The sequence below is a fragment of the Phasianus colchicus genome, chromosome Z (genome assembly GCF_987193195.1).
Source record: "Phasianus colchicus chromosome Z, bPhaCol1.hap1.1, whole genome shotgun sequence".
Lineage (NCBI taxonomy): Eukaryota > Metazoa > Chordata > Aves > Galliformes > Phasianidae > Phasianus > Phasianus colchicus.
The window spans coordinates 34,968,387-34,991,912 of record NC_143476.1 but is presented as its reverse complement, the minus strand read 5'-3'; the positions used below and the strand labels follow the sequence as shown (position 1 = coordinate 34,991,912).

The window sequence follows — 23,526 nt, the reverse complement described above, 5'->3', positions numbered from 1 at the left end:
ATGATGTTATGATGTGGAATACCAAAAACCAAAAATCACAAAACCATGACAACTGGGAAGAAATTTATTTCTATCCTGGCTCGCAGCAGAATAAATGAAAATATTTGGAAAACTTCTTCAGCTATTTGGTGTAATTGGTTGGAAGATCACAGCCAGAGGGTTATGGTCCACAGCTCTATGTCCACATGCAGGCTGGTAACAAGCAATGTCCCCCAAGGGTCCGTGTTGGGTTCAGTACTCTTTATGACTTTTATCAGTGACAGAGACGATGGGATTGAATGCACTCTCAGCAAGTTTGCTGATGATACCAAGCTGAGTGGTGCAGTTGATACAGAGAAGGAGGGGATGCCACCGAGAAGGAGTTAAAAAAGTTCAAAAGGTAGGCCCTTGTGGGTTCCTACCTAATGAGGTTCAACAAAACAAAGTACAAGGTTTTGCACTTGGGTCATGGAAATCCCAGATATGAATACAAACTGTGAGAAGAACTTCTTGAGAGCAGCCCTGCTGAGAAAGACTTAGGGGTCCTGGTTGATAAAAAATTTAACATGAGCCAGCAGTGTACCCTTGCAGCTCATAAGGCCAGTGGTATCCTGGGTGCCATCAGAAGAGAAGTGGTGAGCAGGGACAGGGAGGTGATTGTCCCCCTCTATTCTGCCATTGTGAGGCCCCAGCTAGAGTACTGTGTCCAGGTCTAGGGCCTCCAACACAAGAAAGATGTGGAGCTGTTGGAGAAGGCCCAGAGGAGGTCCAAAAGATGATCAGAGGAATGGAGCACCTCTCGTATAAAGACAGACTGAAGGAACTGGGCTTGTTCAGCCTGCAAAAGAGAAGGACTGCAGGGAAACTTCAATGAGGCCTTCCGATATCTAAAGGGAATTTGTGAACATGAAGGAAGTCAACTTTTTATGCCTGTAGATATTGATAGTTCAAGGGGACATGGTTTTAAACTAAAGGTGAGAAGATTTAGATTAGATGTCAGGGGAAAGTTCTTTATCGAGAGAGTGGTGAGGTGCTGGCACAGGCTGCTCAGTGAGGCCCCATCCCTGGAGGTGTTCAAGGCCAGGTTGGATGAGGCCCTGGGCAGTCTGAGCTAGTGTGTGATCCAGCAGATGGCGGTTGGAACTTGATGATCCTTGAGATCCTTTCCGACCCAAGCCATTCTATGTTTCTACGATTCTATGATTGGGCTTTCACATCTTAATGCAGTAGCATTGGAAAAATTTACACCTCAAATTCAGGGACGTTTCATTTCTAGACTTCTAGCAAGGAAAATTGGTCTGAAGAGTAAGTAGTGACTGAGAATGAAGTCTCTCTCTTTTTTTTTTTTTAAATTCACAATATGTGACAGTGAAGTCACATTATCAGTTTATCAATCCTGCTGATACATCATTCATTAATGAATTAAAATTTCTGGTCTTATTTATCCATTAAAAAGTCTTGTAAAAGAACACGATTTTTCTTGTTCTTTTTCTTCATTGATGGAAATTTGATTTACTTAGCTCTTAGTAGGAGGCAATGTAATTTCTAACCTTTGCTCAAATAAACCTACAGCAAAATAGATCTCTCTGCTGCTGAGCGCCTAGAGCCACATTAGTATCTGTCATGTATGCTCATGCTAGATATATGTTTCTTGTTCAGCAATATTATATTCATTTCTTTTTACTACAGGCCCTATCTGTTATATTCTCTGTGGATATTGTATCTACTTCACGCGTAATTTCAGTAAATTCCCTCAAATTGGTCAACTCCAGCCTCTGTGTTAATAAGAAATGAAGAATATTGCTTTATAAAGTGATTTCTCAATATTTAGTAGTGGCTGGAGCCAAAGCTATTACTGTCTCTTTCAGCAGTATTGTTCAAGAACCATAAACCTATATTGGAACAATTTTATTTGTTTGGAAACATAGAGATACAATCACAGTTTAGGATCACGTTTCCTGTGAACCTTGCTTATTTTCTACAATATTTAGCATCTGCTTGGAATAGCAGAAAACCCTCACTATAAGAAAGATACTGAGTTCCTGGAGCTTGTCCAGCGAAGGGCAATGAAGCTGGTGAGGAGTCTGGAGCACAAGTCTTATGGGAAGTGATTGAGGGAATTATTTAATTTGGAGAAGAGGAGACTCAGCAAACACCTTATTGCTCTCTACAACTCCCTGAAAGGAAGTTGTGTCGAGGTGAGAGTTGGCCTCTGCTTCTGGATAACATCAATAGAATGAGAGGTCAAGTTGCAACGGGGAGATTCAGGCTGGATATTAGGAAGAATTTCTTCTCTGAATGAGTGGTCACGCAATGGAACAGGCTGCCCAGGGGCCTGGTAGAGTTATCGTACATGGAGGTATTCAGGAAATGTTTAGATGCTGCACTAAAGGACATGGTATAGTGGGGAAATATGGGTGGACAGTTAGACTAGATGATCTTGGAGATGTTACCCAACATTGGTGATTCTGTGATTCTATGATTCTAAACTTGGGGTGCACAAGGAGCTGGGATAGGACAGAACCAGGACAGCTGACCCAAACTGGACAAGAATATGCTTCATACCACATGATGCCATGCTTACTAAGAAAAGGAGGAAGAGGTACTCATTGTAAATCTGTCTTCTGAAGCAACCACTGATGACCTGCTTCCTGGAAATGATAATTTGCTGATGAAAATAAGACAATAAATCCCAATTTTTACTCTTTTCTTCCAGCTGCAGCCTTGTTGTTTTTTGTTTTGTTTTTAACATTCACATGCCTAATCTTGATCTCATGAGATATTTCATCCTATTTTCTTCTTGCATTTTGCTAAAGAGGGGAATTGTGGACAGATATATTTACCCACAACATGGACATCATATTGCTGTTATATTTGCATTTTTTCTTTTTCATCACAAGATGAGTAACTCTAAGTGTGACACTGACATAAGAGGAGAAACTGAGTGAATAAAAGCAGATAACAGAGACTAGCCAAACCTTCTATGTTCTATTTTGATGCTTCTGCAAATTTGTACTCCAAATGTGGAAGTGAAACACTGAGTTCCTTCTGAGTCCTGTGGTCAACAACACTTTTTGGTGCTCTTCTTCAGTTTATACTGCAAGCAGTAACAAGACAAATAGATCACTGCTTAAAATGCAAACACTAAGTGGTTTTGCATTCTGAAGGATGGGTGCTTGGAGCTTCTCAGAGTTATGAATCCTAAAATATGCCACTGAGGAGTCTCATTGCTCCTTCCTCTGGTGAGAAATCTAAGTATAATATCCCAAGAGACTTTTCAAAGTTCTTTTGCAAGACTATCTTCTTACCACTGTCAAGAGAAATTAGGTGTTCCTTTTCCTGCCTTAGGTATGCTAGGAGAGTGAAAAGCTGCAGGCAAGATCGAGTCAGTATCCCACAGAAAGGAGGATGTTTCTGTAAAAGAGGAGGTATTTCACAAACTGGAAAGCTTGCAGCTCCAGGTAAAGGAGGCTGAGGCAACTGGTGGCATCTGAATACATGCACATTCAAGAAAATGAGTGGCTTACAGATTTGTGGTGCAAATTTTAATATTTCAGGGAGAAGAAAAGGGCATGGAAATAGTTTCCTATTTTTCACCACCAGAATAATAGCAACAATAAGAAAATGTAGTGATGACTGAAAGACAGATGTATCTATTAAATATTTGCCAGTATCTGGGAAGATGGTGAGTGTTCTGAAGGTTGCACTGACGTTTGCTGGAAGGATGATGTGTGGTAGAAGACAGCAGCAAGCTGCAAAGGTAAATGACAAATTCTAGGGATGCCTAATGGTGAGGAAAAGTTTCTGCAATGGAGCGTTGCTAAGTGTCACCGAGATGAGAAATGCTTGTACCACCTGGTACATGGCAACTTAATTTAGACTTCACTATCTACGAGCACTGAAAGCAGACCCCAGGACTGTAAGGTAGTGATACTGAAGGGCAAGAGAAGAAAACTTGATCTTCTAAGTGCCACACTCCTAAACTTGAGGAAGGGACGCTCAAATACCTTTATACTCCAGGTACTGTGTGCATTTCGTTACTTATCTGCCTTGTTGGGGAGTTTTTTTTCCTTCAGACTGATCAACTTGGGAAACAATGCTTTATTAGTATTTCTAAGTGGGAAAGAGAAGCCCAGTGAATGCCATCAGGCTCGTTTTATTTTTCATATTTCTGGATAGGCTTTCAAAACAAGGATGTAGGAGCGATACTGTACCTGCAGTCCAGCTCTTGGCAGAAAATATCATAAATAAATTATATTTAGTATTAGGGGAATGGTAAGAAAGTTTCTGTAACAAAGAAAAGACAGTACTTCTCAAAGCAAATAATTTTCAAACAAAATAAATAACACTGAAGTGTCATATCATCTGCTTAATGTTTGCAATTGCCAATGCAGCAAATAGGCAGATAAGAACTCTTAGAAGCAGAGAATGGTTGGAGCCCACTCACAGATATGTTTGCAAAGTTGTTCCTTTGTATGACAGAAACTCTAAAGAAGCTCTGAGTTACCTTCTTGTTAGGGTACGGTGAAGATCTAAAAGTTTTCAGAATTTGCTGCTTGCCAAAAAGAAGTCCAACTAAAGCAGTTTCAATAGGAATGATCAAATCTAGAAGAAACACAGTCTGCAATTTTTCTGGTTCTCCCTATCCCACCAAAATTTATTCTTTTCCTTCTTTACATTCAATCACAAAACTGAAGGAAGGCAGAGGGGAGGAGAGATTTGTTCATTTCTCTCTGTTGACAATAAACATACTCAGTGTGGAGAGAAAACCTGATTTAATTGGAATACTAAATGTTCAGTTCTAAAAATACATACCCATGTAAATGTGTGTTTTTTTTTTTTCTGATTTGCATCAGAACTGTCTACTCTGAATTAAGACAACTGTCTTTTAAAATTGTTTTTCTATTTCTATCTTCATTTCTAGCAATGCAAAAATAATCTAGTCACTGTGATTCATGCCTTAATAACTGTAAACCGAAATTAAAGAGTCGTCACAAAGGTGAGACCATAGCTAAAATGCTGCTAGGTTTGAATTTCCTAGGTTTGAATAGCTACCTCTTTTGCTTATAAAAACTTCTTTTATTGCTTAGCATGTCTTACAGTACAGCAATTCAACATGGATCAGTTTAATCCCCCAGTCATGATGGCAATATGGCCTCCAGGGCAGTAAGGGAGATGAGCTGGGGAAGCTTTGTGTAGGGTTCAGCTTTTGCTCTGCTTCACTTGGTCTGCTTCAAATGAAAACATTTCTTGTGTTGCTCCTGCAGATGCTGCAAGGCCATCTGTTTCCAGAGTGCTAGTCCAAAGACATTTTTCCCTTCCTTTGACTATGGGTATTTGCTGTGAGTAATTACACACTTAAGCCTCCATGTCAGTAAAATCTACTCAGGTACTTTGGCATTTATTTCCTCAAGCTCCTTAACACTATCAAGTTGTGTTGGAGCTTCAAAAATACATCTGCCTCATTGCTGTGTTTTTTCCTCACTTTACGGAAACTGAAGATTCTCTCCCAGAAAGCAAATAATTGGAGGGTAGAAGGTGGGCTGTTGGAGGGAGAACTGGTAAGTCTCCAATGTGTCTTCAGTAAGATACCAGTGGGGGTGCCTTCAGCCCACCTAATTCTATTTATCTGGTGAGCAGGCAACTGTGTCATTTGTCTGAGGGAGTGTCTGGTTTCAGAGGGCACACCTTATTATATCTTCCTTTGAAGAATGAAAAGTCCTTGAGCCTCAGATACTTCCTCCTCTTTGTGCAGACACTTTGAAACAGTGATCAAATAAATGTCCCTGCTCTAAAATAATCTTGGTAAGGTTTTATTTTCTTTTTTCTCCGTGGACCTCTTATTAGCAAAGAGGATTCTCCCTCCTCCCCCACTCTCATCAAGCTATTTTGCAAGGTTTCTTTATGTCATTTCCGTTTACTTGTACATCTAGAATATATGATTATCCATGTATAATCTTGCTGAAATAATGAACAACATTATGGATATGCATACCTGCAAATTTGCATGTAAAGCTTATTTTACTATTTAGATTGGTGGTAGAATGGATAAAATAGGGTTTTATTTGTATGAAATGCTTTCAATTTTTTTTATATTTTGTTTCAAAAGCGATTTTAACTTCCTGACTCTCCACTTCCCTATCTGAAAATGGCTCAACAGACAATTGATGCAGTCTGGTTTACTCCTATGCTCACACATGCACGAGTTACACAGAATCACAGAACTGTTTGAGTTGATAGGGATTTTTCAAGACCATTCTGTTCCAAGCCCCTACTATGAATAGAGACACCTTCCACTAGACCACTAGACCTAGGGACCCATCCAACCTGGCCTTGAGCACCTCCAGGGACAGGGTTCAGATTCTCTGTTTCAGTGCTGCATTATTATCAGAGTAAACACTTTCTTCCAAATATCCAATCTAAATATCCCCTCTTTTAGGTTAAAAACATTATCCCTTATCCCATTGCTACACTTTAGAGTCCCTCCCCATTTTAATTATATACTCCTCTGTGCTCCTAGATCAATGGAGGCAGAAGCATAAAGCAGCCAGTGGTCTCTTTCTGCACTGAAATTTTAGCCCTGTCTCCAATTGAAGCACGAAAGATATGAGTTAAGATAGAACACATGATTTTAACTGTGGAGCATCACCTCAGGAAGAAGAATCAATGAGTGTACCTCCTTGGGAGGTAAGTTAGGCTGCTACTCCTCCTGTTTTTTATTAATCTCAGTGCTATAATACAATTAAATGTTCCATTTAACTTCTCTGTATTCTCCCCTTTGCCCTCTTTCCAGCATTATAAACTGACTTGAAAAGATAATTTAAAGATTTGAATTTTCTTCTGTACAGTTGCCTATATAAAATAGAATAATATAGAAGTATAGAAATAGAGTAGGGTGGATGAATATGTTGAACCATATACTATGGATTTAATACCATAGTTTGTCTTACCTAACACTGATTTCTTCCAGCTACTCCTTGGGACCTTGGAGTTGATTATTCATAATTCATTTTCTTTAGGTAAGGTGGGCGGAAGCAGTGTAATGTGACATGATTTTTTTGTTAGTTATTAAAAAACAGATTGTTTATTAAAACGTGTTTACCAGCCAAACAATGTCTACGTTCAATTTGAAAATAGGAGCATTTAAATGCAAAATACATTTAGTGTGTGTGTACCATTGACCACTTAAATGGACTGATGATTTTTGAACAAAACTACAAGTTTTCATTTTAATGTATACACAGAAGAAGGAATATAACCAAGATTGTAAGTGTACAGATCACTGCAGAGTTTCAGCTTCTTTATCCACTTAGAAAGCTCATTATAGCATTTACTTTGTTTCTATGATAACAAAATTAGGTGAACTAACCTCATTTGTTAGTATCTGTCACTTGAAATGAGAAGCAGGTCAATTAAGATCATGTATGGAGACACACTTCCCCACTTTTCAGAACAAAAAGATTTTCAAGACAAATGCAGGTGGTTCATAAAAGTCTTACTGTGGACATTCCTATAGCCATAAACCTTAAAAGAGAAGTGTTCCTCAAAGAAATTGATATATCTTAGAAATGAACATGGGCACACTATTCCTCCTCTATGCTAAGTATCATAGGAATTAATTCTGAGAAGTATAAAACCTTCTGTTTGTTTATTTTTATTATACTCTTGTGGGCTCGGTTCACTAGCGAATTTGCAATACAGGATACGTAACCTGATGATGCTACTTCAGAAATGCTATGTGATCCTGACATCTTGACGTTGCTGAGAAGCCTCCTTCTGCAGCTCTGATCTGTGCATTCAAGTTCCTCTGCTGCCAGAGTAATCAGATTTGACTCTAAAACACAATTTATGTGGATGAAGCTGGCTTCTGTCAACCTGGATTTAGTCAAATCTCTCCCTTTGGCTGGAATGCTTAATCTGAAGTTGTGCATGTGGGAAGGGACCCCAAGAAGTCCTTAGTCCAACCTCCAACTCAACACAGGAGCAGCCATGATATGATACCAAGCTGCTGGAGGCTATGTCCAATGTAGTCTTGAAAGCACCAGGGATGGAGAGAGCAAAAGCCTTTCTGAGGATGATGCACAGTTATTTTTAAGCGAGAATTTAGGTAGTTATAGAAAAGTACTGGCCAACTGAATTTAGTCTTCTGCCTTGGTGAAATATGAATGTTATATTATGAACAATGGATGTTGAGAATTGCCTCTCTCACATTTAGATTTCAGACATTTCAAGGTCTGAAGTAAGAATGTTTTTTAAAACTCTGCATTTAGCTGCTTGGAGTTGAATATTTAATAGAATGAAATCCAGCTTTGTAACGTGATTTGTAATGAATAGCATCTTTGGAGTAAAAGAATTTCTACTACATTTTCTACTTTCAAAAGTTCAACAGCAGATCAAGTTAAACATGCCTAACAAATTTTTATATATTTCTTAGGTAAAGTGCCAGTCATTTAAGGAGAGAACACAGGATTTTCCTGATGCCTAGTGTACTTCACAGGAGTTTGGTAAAAGAAAAGCTTTCCACATTTGTCATTATAATTGTCAGAGAGTTGGAAAGAATATTTTTCACTCATTCTATACACGTATATATAAAAGAGAGCATGCAGCTATGAAGAAAACTGTATCATCCATGCTAGGAACAATGCAGTTGCCTCTGTGGTATGAAATGATGAAAAAAGTGCTGCTGGACTGTAACAGTCCCAATTCTGCTCCAATCCAGACCTCATTTTCTTTGCTAGCCTCACATAAAGCCGAAGTGCTGCTACATGACTCAGGAGTTTTAGTTGCCCTAAGCTTTTAATTAATTCCTTTCTGCTACTCTGTTCTTGTCTTTGCTGTTCTTGAATACAGTTCTCAATTTAAATACTAAAAATAAAAAATTTTTAAAAAATCATAGAAATGTATGAATAATTGTTACAGACAAACAAACTGTCATTTAAGCATTTACCCTTCTTTCCTTTATCAGCTCATTACAAGGAAAAGAAATCTATATTACTCTTGGTCATGCAGTAGTGCCTGTGTTACATTCTATCTTTCACCTTTCCAGATGGCTGTTTAACCAGAGGTTCTGAACTTTCCAAAAATTTATAGACCGAACTGAAATTGTCATTGTTCCTGGAGCAAATTAGGACTTAGTGTGCTCATATCTATGAGATGATGGAGTGGGGTGAAGAAATATTCTATAAAGTGAAATATACATGCATGGAGTGTTCAACCAACAATCTCTCCACTTTGCAATAGTCTTGTCTCTTTATAAGAATTTAAAAATTAAAAATACTACTGAAGGAAAAGTTGTTTGTGAATATACCAAAATAATGGCATTATTTTGCTCAAAAGGCAAAACGATGAATAAATTAATTGTAATATTTTCGCAGACACGAATCTAGAAGTTCTGAAATCTTTCATTGTATAGTTTCCTATGCCCAAAGGACTCTCTGTTTTCTAGCTCTGCATGTAACCCAATAGAATGCAGAGTAAAATCATAGAAACATTAAGGTTGAAAATGACCTCTAAGATCATCTGGTCCAACCATTACCCATTCTCAGTATGCCCACTAATAATTTCCCTCAGTGCCACATCTACACATTTTTTTAACACCTCCGAGGATGGTGACTCCACCACTTCCCTGAGTAACCTGTTCCAGTGTCTGACCACTCCTTCTGAGGAGAAATTATCGCTCACTTATATTATATTATTACTATGTTATTGCTCTATTTATTGCTTCATTTAATATATACATTGTGCTGTAGAGTTGAGCAGCTCCACAGATGTGCATGTATTCCAGCTCCAATGTGTTTATCCAGCAGGTTTGCACTGAAAAAGCAATCAAGAGTCTCAGGACACTTTACAGACAGAGATAACTTCTGCAGCTGCTTTTGGGGATGGCTGAGTGTCATTATCCCATCACGCATGGTCACTGCCTAGGTTTGGATGGTGAGCAGCCTTCCCGAAAGTCAGCTACAGGTTGGTGGCTTTTGGTTGTGAGACCATGTACAGTTCCATCCTAAGATAGAGATACTGAGCACAAGAGCCCTGTGCTGCTGCACAGTTTGATCTGTCCAGGTCAAACACTGCAAAGAATGTAATCTGCAGTCAGGGAAGTTTGGTCTCCACCAGCCCTGAAGGGCCCCTGCTTAGTGAGTGAGAGACAGAACTGGGTCACAAATGCATGTAGGTTATTTTCCATCAGTTGCATGGGTTTTACTGCATTAGAACATGAATCAGAACTAAGACAAATACTTCTGCCACAGCATGAGGGAAAATGTATTCACTATTTACTCGATCAGATCCTTTGCATGCTGATAACTTGTGTCTTGATTTAATGTACAACACAGAGCCAGACTGAAAAATGGCTGTGCTTCTTGATAGGCGTAAGAGTTGTCTCCCATCTGCTGCCACATAGACACAAATAATTGGAAACAATAGGACAGCTACCCAGTGTAGAAACAATTCAGTGAAGACATCTGACAACTCAACTTTCAGGTACAAACTCATTTGCTTTTACCACCTGGTCTCTGACAGTTATTCATTTCAACCTCCTTGATCAGTGTCAAAACTTTCAACAAGCCAGGTTTTTCTATCCACTAAATTCTGCACACATCCATTTACCTTCAGATTTCCAGCAAACACTAATTTCACCACTCTCAGCAATAACACATGCCCGCAAATTAATCATGGATTGCAGCTCCAGGCCCTGACACAACTATTTAGTTACCATGTAAAAGTGGCACTTCCCACTGCTCACAGACTGTGGGTGATTATCCATGAGCTGGACTGTCCTGTAGCATATTTTACTGTAAATCCTCTCTTAGGTGTTTTGGATGCTGTCATGAAGCGGTACATTGTTCCAAACTTTCCAAGTACCATTGGCTGGTGTCAGACTCAATATTCAGTCTTGTGGAGACCTGCTCTCTGGAGGAATAAGTGTGTCCAGCCATACTACATTTTTTTCCTCCTTGTGTGAAGCTGCTGATTGAGATGAATGTCAGTGAGAGTTCTGTACAATGAAAATGCCCTGATTTCTGTGTGGTCACCTCATTACCTATCTTGTAAATAATCCCGGCATGGATTAAAGTTTTGCTATCAGCATGGCTTGATAGTTTTCCAATTTTAAATCAGAACTGCAATGCACTGAATATCAGGTTTGAGGGTATTTTTTATGTCAGAAGGAGACAGTGATTTTGGGCACAGGTGCCACATAGGTATCACTCCTGGGCAAATGCTCCCAGCTCAAAATAAAGGATGGTTATTTATTTAGAAGTCTAAGAAATGGAGATCATTAACATACTCCAGGAATCTAAGGAAGTTCTACACAAAAAGATAAAACTCCACACACAAAACTGTTGCAATTTACCATCATTCAATACAACCAGACTCAAGAAACTAATTCCTAATTCAGTTCAACAGGCCACTTCTAATATGCACAACATGTAGATTTGCAGTGTGTGTGAACAAGTTTCTGTCATAGCAAAACATTTACGACTTAACTAAGGAATTGGTAATGCAATGTTTGTTTGCCTGTTTTCATTTTTCCTCCCAGAGATGATGGCTGAGGATGAATGAGAATGAGGATTGGGTAGGAAACCCCATCCTGTTACATTCACAGCTGCAAGTTGCAGATTTAAGCTGCAATTTGAGCTAATAGGGTAAATTCATGTAATGCTTTCTAATGGACAAGAAACAGTAAATTTCAGCCATTAGTATTTGAAATGTTTGAATGATGGAAAAAGGAAAATTGGAAGATTCTAGAGGGTAGAGAAATGCATTTATAACAGCTAACTAAAAGCTACACCAAACTTTATTCTGGATAACGTATTTGAAAGAAATGAACAGTAAGTGTGTAGAAATGGTCTTGTGGAGTTTCCTGTCATTTGCTACTAGAATTTGAAACCATGATCAGAGTTTCACATGCAATTAAGTAATATAGGTAATAAGTCTCTTGGGAGACTGGGCATTTTCGGTTTATGGGAAGCAGTAATTCTCCTATTTAGTTGTTGGCCACTGTTCAGTTTTGCTTTAGGGAAATAATTATACTTGTGTGGTAACCTCACAAGATGTCTTTCAATCATACGAAGATGCTATCGTTGAGTTGGGATGAGGGAAATTCATGATCCTAGTGCTATAATCTGTCTCGGATTTTCTGTTGATTGACTTTATGCTTTCATTATAAGGATTGAAATGGACTCCACAAAGTTTTTCAGTTCCTTCTTAAAGCATCAGAGCCATATTGTTTTGCCATATTTAGCATCCATTCTGTGCAACTTAAAATTAAAAGGCAAAGAGCAAGGAAGTCTGTGACTGTTCTCATGAAGCTTTGTTTCAGCCTTCAGCATGTTTTTATCTTCTGCTCTAATAAACATTAAAGTTAATAGCAAGAAGTACAGCTATTAGATCTACTAATATCGAAATTGCTTTTTTAAAATACTGTTGAATGCTTTTAAAACTGGATAATCTAGACATGTTCATTGAATTCTATGTGAAATGGGTCTTATTGTTCTTGCTTTTTCTTCCAGTAATGGTTATCGTTATTTTATCTGTAATGTCCAATGGTACAAAGTGGGTAACACCTGTGATTAAAGCTAAACTTTTATACCAATAATAGCAGAGTAGAGAAAACAAAATAACTGATTCAATCCTTGTATCCTAAAATCAAGCTAAAAAATTCAAATGAAATACAAATAGAAAGAGGTAAACATTTGTAAGTCTTTAATTAATATCCCACTCCAGTTTCTAAGGATAATCTCTCCATGTGGAGGGACTTTCTGAATAGATCAATCCCTGAAATGATGAGCTTTCCTTGGAGGGAAGAGCACAAGCTGGGACTGACAGGATAGATGTAGTTAATAGGCTTTGTATCATAATGGAAGGAAAAGAAAAATAAAAATGTTTTAAGCAATATCGCATTCACAATGATTACAGTGGCTTGATCTCTGGGACTGGCCTCTCTCTTTACTTACCTGTAGCTTTGTTTTGGCTCTGTCACTGGTTTCTGATAAAAATTGCTATTTATAATTTTCAATTGTATACAGAAAAAAATTGGAGTTAATCATACTAGGTCATGTTGGATAGGGTGGTGTTGAACCAAAAAATTGTTTCCAGTTCGTAAAATGGATAGAGTTGAACTTTGAGAATGAGTCTGGGCAGTTTTCTGAATCCTCTATAGTGTTTCTGGATTGTGAAGTAATGCAAAACACTCTCAAGATCATATCTATGCTCTTTATGGCATCTTTTGATCCATAATGGTATGCTGAAAAGGTTATTACAACTCACAGTTCCCTTCCTAAGACCCACCAGCAACCTCACTCAAAGCGTTTTCTTCTCAGGGTCTCTTTGTGAGTCACTTACCAAGCTGTCACTAGTATTGATTCCTGTCACCAGCAAGGATGCATTGGTGCTTTCTTTCACAATTTGTAGCATATGGTTTTGAAGTGAATTTTATCCAATATCCAGACATAACTTGAACTTTCTGAAGCTCATTTTATCAGGTGCAGTGTAAACCTTGACTATCCTTTAATACAATTTAAATCCTGGCTGCATCTTTATGTGGGATTGCATTTGAGTCTAGTTCTTAAGATGTCTGGGCCAGCAGTATAGACTGCTGTACAAGGGCACTTCTTAATTGGGAATGCCTCCTTTGAAGAATGATGTACACTGAAAGGTTATATTTGACCAACTGTATTCTAGTTCTCAGAGTCAGAGCTTTTTCTTACAGTTGACTCATCTTTGAAAACACAGCCTCTATCTGTTGCATTATTCACCAGCTTAAATTTCAGTAGCCATAAATAGAAAACTACTCTGGTTTGGTTTTCTGAGGTAGTTAGAGGGTGGGAAAAGTAGGTCCATTTCTAGCCAGGTGTGCTGAGGCTTGCAGTGTGCTACCAGTTTTTGGCAGTTTGGATATGATTACTTCTCTTCCTGAGCAGAGGATCAATAAACTGCATTAGGATATGCTGAGTAATGTGCTCCTAAGCAACAATGCAACTGAGCACACTTGATATTCTGTTCCCACAGGCTGAAAGACAAAGCCATACTTCTAAAGGCAGAAAACAGCTATTAATCCAAGTGGTCTGGACTAATTTATTTTAGACTATACATTTGTGTATTGGGTTGTTTTTTTTTCTTTTTTTTTTCCTGCCATCTTGGAGTTGTGATGGCATGATAAAAATCTGCACCATCAGTGCCCTATGAGATATTTAAGATGTTTTTTTATTATTATTAAAGAGAATTAGGGATATTTATACAGAAATTTTGGCTCTGCATGCTCTGAGAACAATGTTTTTACATATTCAGTTCTCTAATAGTTGTTCAAATCTCTAACACTGAAATTCTGTTTATCCAAACCTTATACAACTCACATCCTGAGAAAAAAGGTGTTTGCTAAAATCTAGTCCCATTCTTTTTTTGAATAGAAATCACATTTGTTCAGTGTCTAGATTTATTCAGCAGATATTCATCTTGCAGTACTCTGAAAAAAAAAAGAAAAAAAATTGATGGTATGAAAAAAAAAGTCTTTATGTATATGCATCCGTAATTTCAGAAAAAAAAGCAAATGTCTATTTAATATGCATATATACTTGAGCAAGTGAAATGATACTCCAGAAATGACATTAGAAAGTTTTGCATTGCTAACTTGTCTTTACTCCGAGAACTAAGAGAGAAATATGGCATGTGATTCACCACCGTGGTGCAGAAAAGGCAGGTGTTCATTTTCAGGTTCAGTGCCAAGGTTCTTTGATTTCCAGTAACAAAGTAAAGGCAAAAGTTTAAGAACAGAAAGACTACCTCACTAACCAGCATCAACAGCTTTAAGGTGAACAGCTCCATTGTGCTATTTCAGAGCTTCAAATTCCAGGCAACATGCCTGTTTAATTTGATTAGTACTGCAGTGCCTCACTGGTGTGATATGTGCAGATAAATTACAGGCTGAGTTCCATGATTCATGTAGGTTATCCATGACACCTTGACAAAAACAGGTTTCAAAGTAATTACATATAGATATACATATACAGATTACAAATACTGCCAGGAAATGGTTAGTTTTTGTGAACTTTTCTTTTGGAATTGCAAATAAGCCTTGTGAATTTGCAGCCTAAAACGCTCACTGCTCCGTCTTGAGTATGCAGTAGAAAGAGTTCAGATAAAGTCATGGGCTGTGGAACATAAAACTGCATTCACAATCAACTTTTCTTAAAAGAAAATGTCTTGAATTTTCCAGCCTGGCCTTTTGTATGCTGTTAGAAATAAGATCTATGACCTTTCCTGCAGACCAGATATACCTTTTTTATTGTTCTTGACAGTACACATTCAAGGAGAAGTTTCATGGAATGGATGTTTTTTGACAGTTAGAAGTCTTTCAGACTGCAAGCAAGACTACTGAAAGTGTTTAAGTCTATGGTTTATAGCAATACATCTTTTCCTTTTCAAAGAAAGGTTTTCTACTCATTAAAGAGGAAGTTCATCAGTAAGCAAAGAGGGGTCATGTAAAATAAATATGCCTAATTTATCAGGATAAGAGGGTCAAAAATCTGAGAATAGAGAAATTTTGCTTGCTATTTCCCAAAGGTAATAAAGCAGAAGAAAAAGGACAGAGGTAATGCAGTGAAGGGAATATAGGGAACTGTTTCTTCATAGAATGAAGATGGAATTTTTCATCTCTTTCCTGTGGCTATTTGCAGTTCAAAATTGAACAGCTGATATGAGTAACTGTTCAGACAATACTTCTACATCCCTTAAAAAATTGGAAGCATATTGTTTTGAATGCCCTTAATGGTAAGAATAGCCAAGATTACCATCTGCATTAATTATTTCTCCTCTTTTTCACACTTCATACTGTCTGTTTTTCCACACTTGCTGATTCTAAACCAAAAGCTTCACAGTGGCAGTAGATTTGTAGGTAAACATAAGATTTCAGCCTTGACAGTTGTTAAAATGAGTGCAAATGCAACAATCTAGAGCTACATCACAGGGATGACTATTTGTAAAAATTCACAATCTAGCATTTTTCTTTATGTGAGAAGTATGTGTTTTGTTACTGAGAAATGTGTGGATGTGGCACTATGGGATATATTTAGTGACTGTAGGTCAGGCTTGACATTTGGACTTGATCACCTTGAAAGTCTTCCCAACCTAGAGAGTTCTGTGATTCTATAAAGCAAGGTAGTACACTATATTTAAAACAATGAGCATGGGTTGGTTGTGATGTATTTTGAATGAATGGCATTAAAATTTCATCAGTCAATCACTAGTGATTTCTTTTTTTCTGTTTAATATTGCTCTTCATACCTAAGTTAAATACTAATCCAATGTGTGGCAGGTCAGAAAGTCAGTATATGCTGAAGTATGCTGAGACGTTTATAGAGCCAAACTCTGCTAAAAGCTTTTCTGCTTCATTGTTTGCAGAATTGCTTTTCATCTCTTTTTATTTTTATTTTTTTCAATTCAGGTTGCACTGTTTTTTATATACAGGCAAGGCAAGAAATCTATTCAGACTGGAAAAGGCAGATGGAATTTCATGTACTGGGTTTGCAGGAGATGATTCTGAAGACTGACTGAGAAGCTAATTCACTGCTGGTTTGAAAATAAGTTTGAACTTGCTAAGGTCTGTTCAGTGACTGAGTCAAACTGCTACTAAATTCTGTCATTCTGAATAAATATTTATGTGGCTCATTTCTGCTGTACTAAGACTGCATGCTAAATATGTCTGCATGTCAGTCTAACCAAAATAAAACCATTATCTAGGTCTGAATTTTATTGAACATGTGATAATTTTATTTGACATGAAAAATTAAAAGACTTGGAAGGTCCGACAAAGATCTAGTGTTTAAAACTTATCCTCATCTTCCCAGAGGAATCCTTTCCTGAGCCTTGGAATGCTAGCAGTTTTAACCTACTTTGGCTTTTTGATTCGTAAACATTCATAAGTATCTCTACACACTTTTCTGCAAATCTGCTCAAGAACAGTTTATATAATATTCATTTTTGGTACATATGGGAGAAATTAAGAGCCTTGCCAACACTTCCTAGAATGTGTTGTCCTTTTTTTTTTTTTTTCTGTCAATGAACAAGCTACTCCTATCTTTTGCTAACAGCTCAATGCTTTGTCTTTTATAATAGCCATTCAATTGATCTTGCAATGTGCGTTTTGAGTAAAATATTCCTTAAGGATTACTGCTACTTCACATGATTATCTTTTTATATGAGTGTCAAAAAAAGCTTTTTGTTACATTTACCCATTCCTCCACCCATTTGGATACCTCTCCCTCTCCAATAAATAAACCCTGAATTATCTCTGCAGTTCTTCCCTGGGGCTTTGCTCATGCCCTGAAGTCTTAAAAGAGTCTTGGTCTACACACTGTAACAGTGCGTGGTGGTCAAGACACATTGAGCTTTCCAAGGAATGGAAGTATTAACAGTTGTATTAGCTACAACAGCAATTTGAATCTGATGTTAACAACTTAGTCTTAGTGTTTTGAGTAATAATGCTGAAAAAACAGAATGTTGACACCTAACTGGTTGAACTGTAATATTTCTTGTGTATATTTTTACATTAAGAGCAATTTAGACCAAAATTTACTGTTGAGAGTTGTTGATATGTTTGACCTTATCCAAAATAGCAGTATTAAATTATGTAATCATCTACTACTTTATTTGTGTAAAGATATAAAAGCTATGCTTATGGAAAATTTACAGAAGTTTTAATTTTGTAAGCAGCTTCCCCCGTGCTCCCTCCCCACATACTTATTCGCCTATGTCATATTTTAACTGAAGTACTTATTTATAGTATAGGTTATGTTCAAAGCAGCAGTTGTTTCTTACACAAGAAAGTTGGAAGAAAAAATTTAATTGTACAGCTGGTAGATAATTACTTCATTGGGCTCCGACTTTGTAGAACTTACTTTGTCACTGTTTCTTCAGGTTTTGCCTTACAGAGCCTTCTTTTAGCTTTGTTGACTGAGGACAACGGGAGAGCAATGCAGGTAATCAAATCACTTTGCATTTTGCCTATAACACCATGATATCTTTAGATACAAGGAAGATCTGAGGGTCAGCCCACATATGTTAAAATAACTCACTTAGAGCTCAGAGAAACAGATTGGACTGCCTTACACAGATGGTAGAGATGTAGGAGTGAACCTCTGGCACCTGAATGCTTGCTTATGAACCAGAGCACAGAGACATTGTGAGAAGTTATCTCTAAAAGCATGCAAAATGCAAGAGACCAAGTGGGAGAAAATAGAGAAACAGTCATTGTTTTTTTCAGACTTTCTCCAGTTCAATTGTTCTATCTCTGATAATCTGAAAAAAAACCCACCTCTGAACAACACTGATAATGTGGAGCTCAGCCTCTTTGTTTAAATAGGGCACACAGTGAGGACTTCTCTCCAGCTTGGTGTGTGCCCTTCAGCAGAAGCTGCTGTGATGGATTTTGTGCTGTTGGAGTATTCATGTCAGTTGTTGCCAAGTGATCATTATCCCATCCAGGCAATTATTTTCATTTTTCCCCCTAGTAAAACTGTTCTGATGCAGTTAGTCCTCTGACATTTCCTTGCCTTATTGCAGAGAGGCTGATGGGGAAGGGAGGAGCAAATGATTGTTTTTATGTCAGATTGACATTTCAAGATACTCAAAATACTCATCACTAGTGAAATAAATCTGAGAGCTTAAAAGCCATTCTTGATGAGTAGCCACTTTCTACATTTTCAGCATAATTTCTAAGAGTATTATTTATTCCTAGACAATATTTGGCTGAGAAGATTGCGTCAATTTATTGGCAGAACATTATACCTTTTATCTTGGCTTATATTTCTAATAGATTTATTGTTAGAGATCACAGCTTTATATTAATAATACACAAAAAGTGAACCTAGACTCTATCTGATTTGAAGTGTGGTCTGTTGGAGAACAGATCCTTTTTTTTTTTTTTTTTTTCCTTCTTTTTTTCTTAAAAACAGCTTAAGTTTGTTTAATGCAAAATAATATGATTCTGATATGATACTAAGCTGAAAGCTAAACCAAATCCTATGGGACCAGCAACTCAGATCAATTGAGAAATAGATTCTGTGGTACTTTTCTGGTCACTCTTGGAAGGAAAGAACTCACAGTTTGCCTTTCAGGAATGAGTTCAGGACTGCAAGAGGAAGATATTTTCTATGTCTTAATGAGTCAAGTGCTTACAAACAAAAGGATAGAAGTCTGACATGTCTTCTGCTTTGTGGCAATAGTTTTTAGACAAGATGCTATGCTTTAAGCACATATTTGGTCCTGCTGCATAAAACCGAGGAGAAAAAAGGACAGTTGTTTCTTCTATATTGCCCATCATAAGGTAACAGAAAAAGCAAAGAATGAAAGTTTGCTTGTCTACAGCTCATGCTCATCCTCACAGGCAGATTCACACTGAGTGTCAAGAATTCAGCTTATCTTTGGATAGGAAAATGCATGTAGATTATGTTTTTACACAATCAATTGGAATAATGGGTCATAAGAAAAGATGAGATAATACTCCTCTAATGTTTTTGTATTGGCATCTCTGCTCTGAGAGAGCTTTGAAAATTTAAGAAACAGAAGGGAAAAGCATGTCTAGTAATTTCTGCACGATATTGGTTCTTGGTCAGTACCCACAGGCTGTAAAATAAATCATGTGGACAACAGCTTCCAGATCATGACCACTTGTTCTACATGGTCATTTATGACAGTCAACTCAGTTTGATTTGTCTTTGGTGACATTTGACAGATGCTAGACAAAGACTTAATGAGACACAAATTTACTGCTGTCATTTTCAAGAAATTATGAACCAAACTTCTTTATTTTAATTACATATGATAAACTATGGAATTCTAGTACACTTTCAGTGGAAAATGATTGATGAATATTCAACTGTACTTTGTAGATACAAACAGACCTTAAACTCTGGTGTCTGTTCTTTTGCCGTTATTTCTTTTTCTCCTTTGTAGCAAGTCAGTAGATCTATATAAATAAATAGGATAAAGAGCAGACTGTGGACTTTAAAAGATAATACCTGGTGACTTTTGCTACCACCCCATCCATTGAATTCAGTCCTGAAGAATGAAGTTTCTAGAACTCCCCAGCACATCAGAAATCCTCTATCTTCATCATCCTTCTTGCACAAGCTGTACAAATACAATGGAATGGAATGGAATGGAATGGAATGGAATGGAATGGGATGGGATGGGATGGGATGGAATGGGATGGAATGGAATGGAATGGGATGGGATGGAATAGGATGGGATGGAATGAATGGGATGGGATGGGATGGGATGGAATAGGTTAGGTAGGGTAGGATGGGACGGGACGGGACGGGACGGGACGGGATGGGACAGGACAGGACAGGACAGGACAGGACAGGACAGGACAGGACAGAATAGAATAGAATAGAATAGAATAGAATAGAATAGAATAGAATAGAATAGAATAGAATAGAATAGAATAGAATAGAATAGAATAGAATAGAATAGGAGTAGTTCACTTGGAAGGGATCTTCAAAGACCATGAGGCCCAACAGACAGTGCACATCAGGGCTTACTAAAAGTTAAAGCACATTATCGAGGGCATTCTCCAAATTCCCCTTGGCCACTGACAGATATCGGGCATCAACCAGTTCTCTAGAAAGCTAGTTCCAGTTTTTTACCACACTTTCAGTAAATAAATGTTTCCCAGTGTCCTACTTGAACCCTCTCTGGTGCTGTTTCAAGTGTCCTGTTCATGGCTACTGGGAAGAAGGGATCATTGCCTCTCCATCCTCTTCTTCGGAAAGCTGTAGAGAGCAATGAGATCAGTCTTGGTTTGACTGGACAACACATACGTCCTCGGTCTCTCCTCACAGGACACTCCTTCCAGACATCCCATCAGATTTGCTGTCATCCTCTGAACATTTTCAAGTACTTTGATATCTCTTACATGTTGTCCAGCCCACAGCTGCACACAATACTCAAGGAGAGGCCCCACTCTAATTATAGCAGGAGAATCCCCTCTTTTGACCAAATAACTAATCTGTATTTAATGCATCCAAAATACTGATTGCCCACTTGGCTGCGAAGGCACACTGCTGGCTTGTGTTTAGCCTGATGTCACCAGCACTCCTATTCCCTTTTTACTGAGCTGCACTCCAGCCACTAGTTTCCCTCTCTGTATCTGTGTTTGGGTATATGCAAATCTGCTCACAGTGTCAGTGTCAGTGCTACTGTTGCCGCAGAAGAAGAGTTACAGGTAGGTAATGAATTAAGAGAAAGATAACAAACACTTAACAGGACATTAGTAATTTCAATATGTGCATGCTTTATGCAACCTGTATAATACAACATTAATTTTATAATTTGCCTGTTGTGAATTTACTTTTTCCGAGGAGAAACAACCTTCCTCAAAGACAAGTATCAATACATCAATTATTCTGAAAATTGCAACTCACACTATTCTGTTTTCTTCAGAGGCTTGTTTTTTCTTTATTTCCAGATATCTCCAAGAAAAGAAGAAAAAAAAAAAAAAAGAGAAAGAAATGAAATTCTCAAAGACCAATGTGAGTAATACAATAACTGCCAGAAACTACTAGTGTCTGAGGCTTGGCGAGCATCCTTTATTAGATCATATCAGAGTTCTGGAATTGCAAGGATGATAGTCCATTCCTAGACCCAAGATGTGAAATGCATATCAAATTAGTCTGTTGCCTTTTCCTTTCCATTCTTTATTTCCTCTAATCAGTGCTTGACTAGTCTCATTAAAAGATTAATTAAAAGGTACTTCTCCTCCAAATGTTCTTAATGTTAAGACTGTTTGAAATACAAAATAGTATTTCTTTCTCTTGTGAATTGTGTTTTGCTGAGAGGTGTTGGGGAAAAAATCACCCAAGCAATTGCCACTATTTCTAACCACAATTGTAAAAGTTGTGAGATTTTTTTTTACCAGAAGGCTTTTGTGCTTATGGATGAATCTCTCTGTGGTTTGTGTTGTTTGATGAGAGATTAAGTATGAGCAGGCAGTGTGCACTTGCAGCCAAGATGACCAATGATATCCCGTGTTGCATTGAGTGAAGCATGACCAGCGGGTCAAGGGAGGTGATTCTGCCCCTCTATTCTGCTACCTCACCTGGAGTACTGCACCCAGTTCTGGGGCCCCAACATAAGAAGGACATCGAGCTGTTAGAGTGGTCCGAGGAGGGCCATGAAGATGATCAGAGGGCTGGAGCACCTCCCCTATGAGGACAGGCTGAGAGAGCTGGGGCTCTTCAGTCTGGAGAAGTCTTTGAGGGGACCCTATAACGGCCTTCCAGTACCTGAAGGGCGACTACAGGAAAGCTGGGGAGGGACATTCTAGAAGAGCATGTAGCAACAGCATGAGGGGAAATGGTTTTAAACTGGAAGAGGGTCCATTTAGACTAGATATTAAGGAGAAATTCTCTTTTGTAAGGCTGGTGAGACACTGGAACAAGTTGCCCAGTGATGCTATGAATGCCCCCTCCCTGGAAACATTCAAGGCCGAGTTGGATGGGGTCTGTGATTCTATGGTCTGTGATTCTATGGTACTGTGGAGAGGTGCTTTGATAGCAAGAGGAGCAGATGTGTGAGGCAAGATGACAGATGGCTTCACATCTTCGTTACTGTGAAGAGTGTTCTCAGCTTCCCAAACAGCTTCTACCTGTTTGCAAGGCTGCAATTTCTGCAGAAAATGTGCTCCACACTGTGTCAGTCCACACACCATGCTTTGCCTACCCTAAACAAGCCTCAAATGCTAGGCTGTGAGCACCAGCTTCATGCAAGGAGGTGATGGTATGTGGCCACCTACTTCTTGAAACCACTGGTGCTACTGCAGGGAAGTGGGCAGGTCCAAGTGGCTTGTGGGGTGGAAGAAGATGCTGAGACAGCAACACAGCCACATGACAAGCCCAGCACAACTGGAAGCACTTGTCATACATAGTTTCTGCAGGGGAGGCATAATCACATCCCTTGTTTGCACATCCCAGCTTCAATACTTCTTCTATCAAGATATGGGCCAAAATGCCATTGTATCTGTCAAACATCATTCTTAATGATGTTCATCGACTTTTCTAAGAGCAGAGGTAATCTGAAGTTAAAGCCTATTTTCTTGGAATCACAGAATGGTTTGGGTTGGAAGGGACTTTTAAGATTATCTAGTTCCAACCTTCCTGCTATGGGCATGGACACCTCCCACCAGATCAGGTTGCTCAAAGTCCCACGAAGCCATGTCAGGCAAATCTCAGAAGACAAAGCTATGGAAGTATGCTAATAAAGTAATAATTAGAACTGTGAAATTTAAGATTATCTGGTATATTTTATTCCAAAAGTCCACTTAGACATTAAAGAATTAAGGTCTTTATACAAATTCTGTCATTTTAGTGATAAAATGAATGGACTTTTTCTTTAATTACATGTGCTGATTCTCATAAAATAAATCTATACTATTTTTATTAATACCAACAAAAGTATGTACAGTTCATATACTATCTTTTTATATACATATATCTATGTATATCTATCTTTTTATATACATACGTACGTATACATCTATATGTCCAGACA

At 38.1% G+C, this 23,526-nt stretch overlaps 2 long non-coding RNA genes across 2 annotated transcripts; both read left to right on the top strand.

Moving 5' to 3' along the window:
• The first annotated feature begins 617 nt into the window (after nucleotides 1-617).
• LOC149912847 (uncharacterized) lies at nucleotides 618-9,929 on the top strand. The gene is made up of 4 exons (XR_016462185.1): nucleotides 618-953; nucleotides 6,500-6,666; nucleotides 8,414-8,483; nucleotides 9,783-9,929. It is a non-coding gene; the product is annotated as an uncharacterized LOC149912847 (long non-coding RNA).
• LOC149912848 (uncharacterized) lies at nucleotides 3,340-5,336 on the top strand. The gene is made up of 3 exons (XR_016462263.1): nucleotides 3,340-3,440; nucleotides 3,537-3,999; nucleotides 4,904-5,336. It is a non-coding gene; the product is annotated as an uncharacterized LOC149912848 (long non-coding RNA).
• Nucleotides 9,930-23,526: the final 13,597 nt, after the last annotated feature.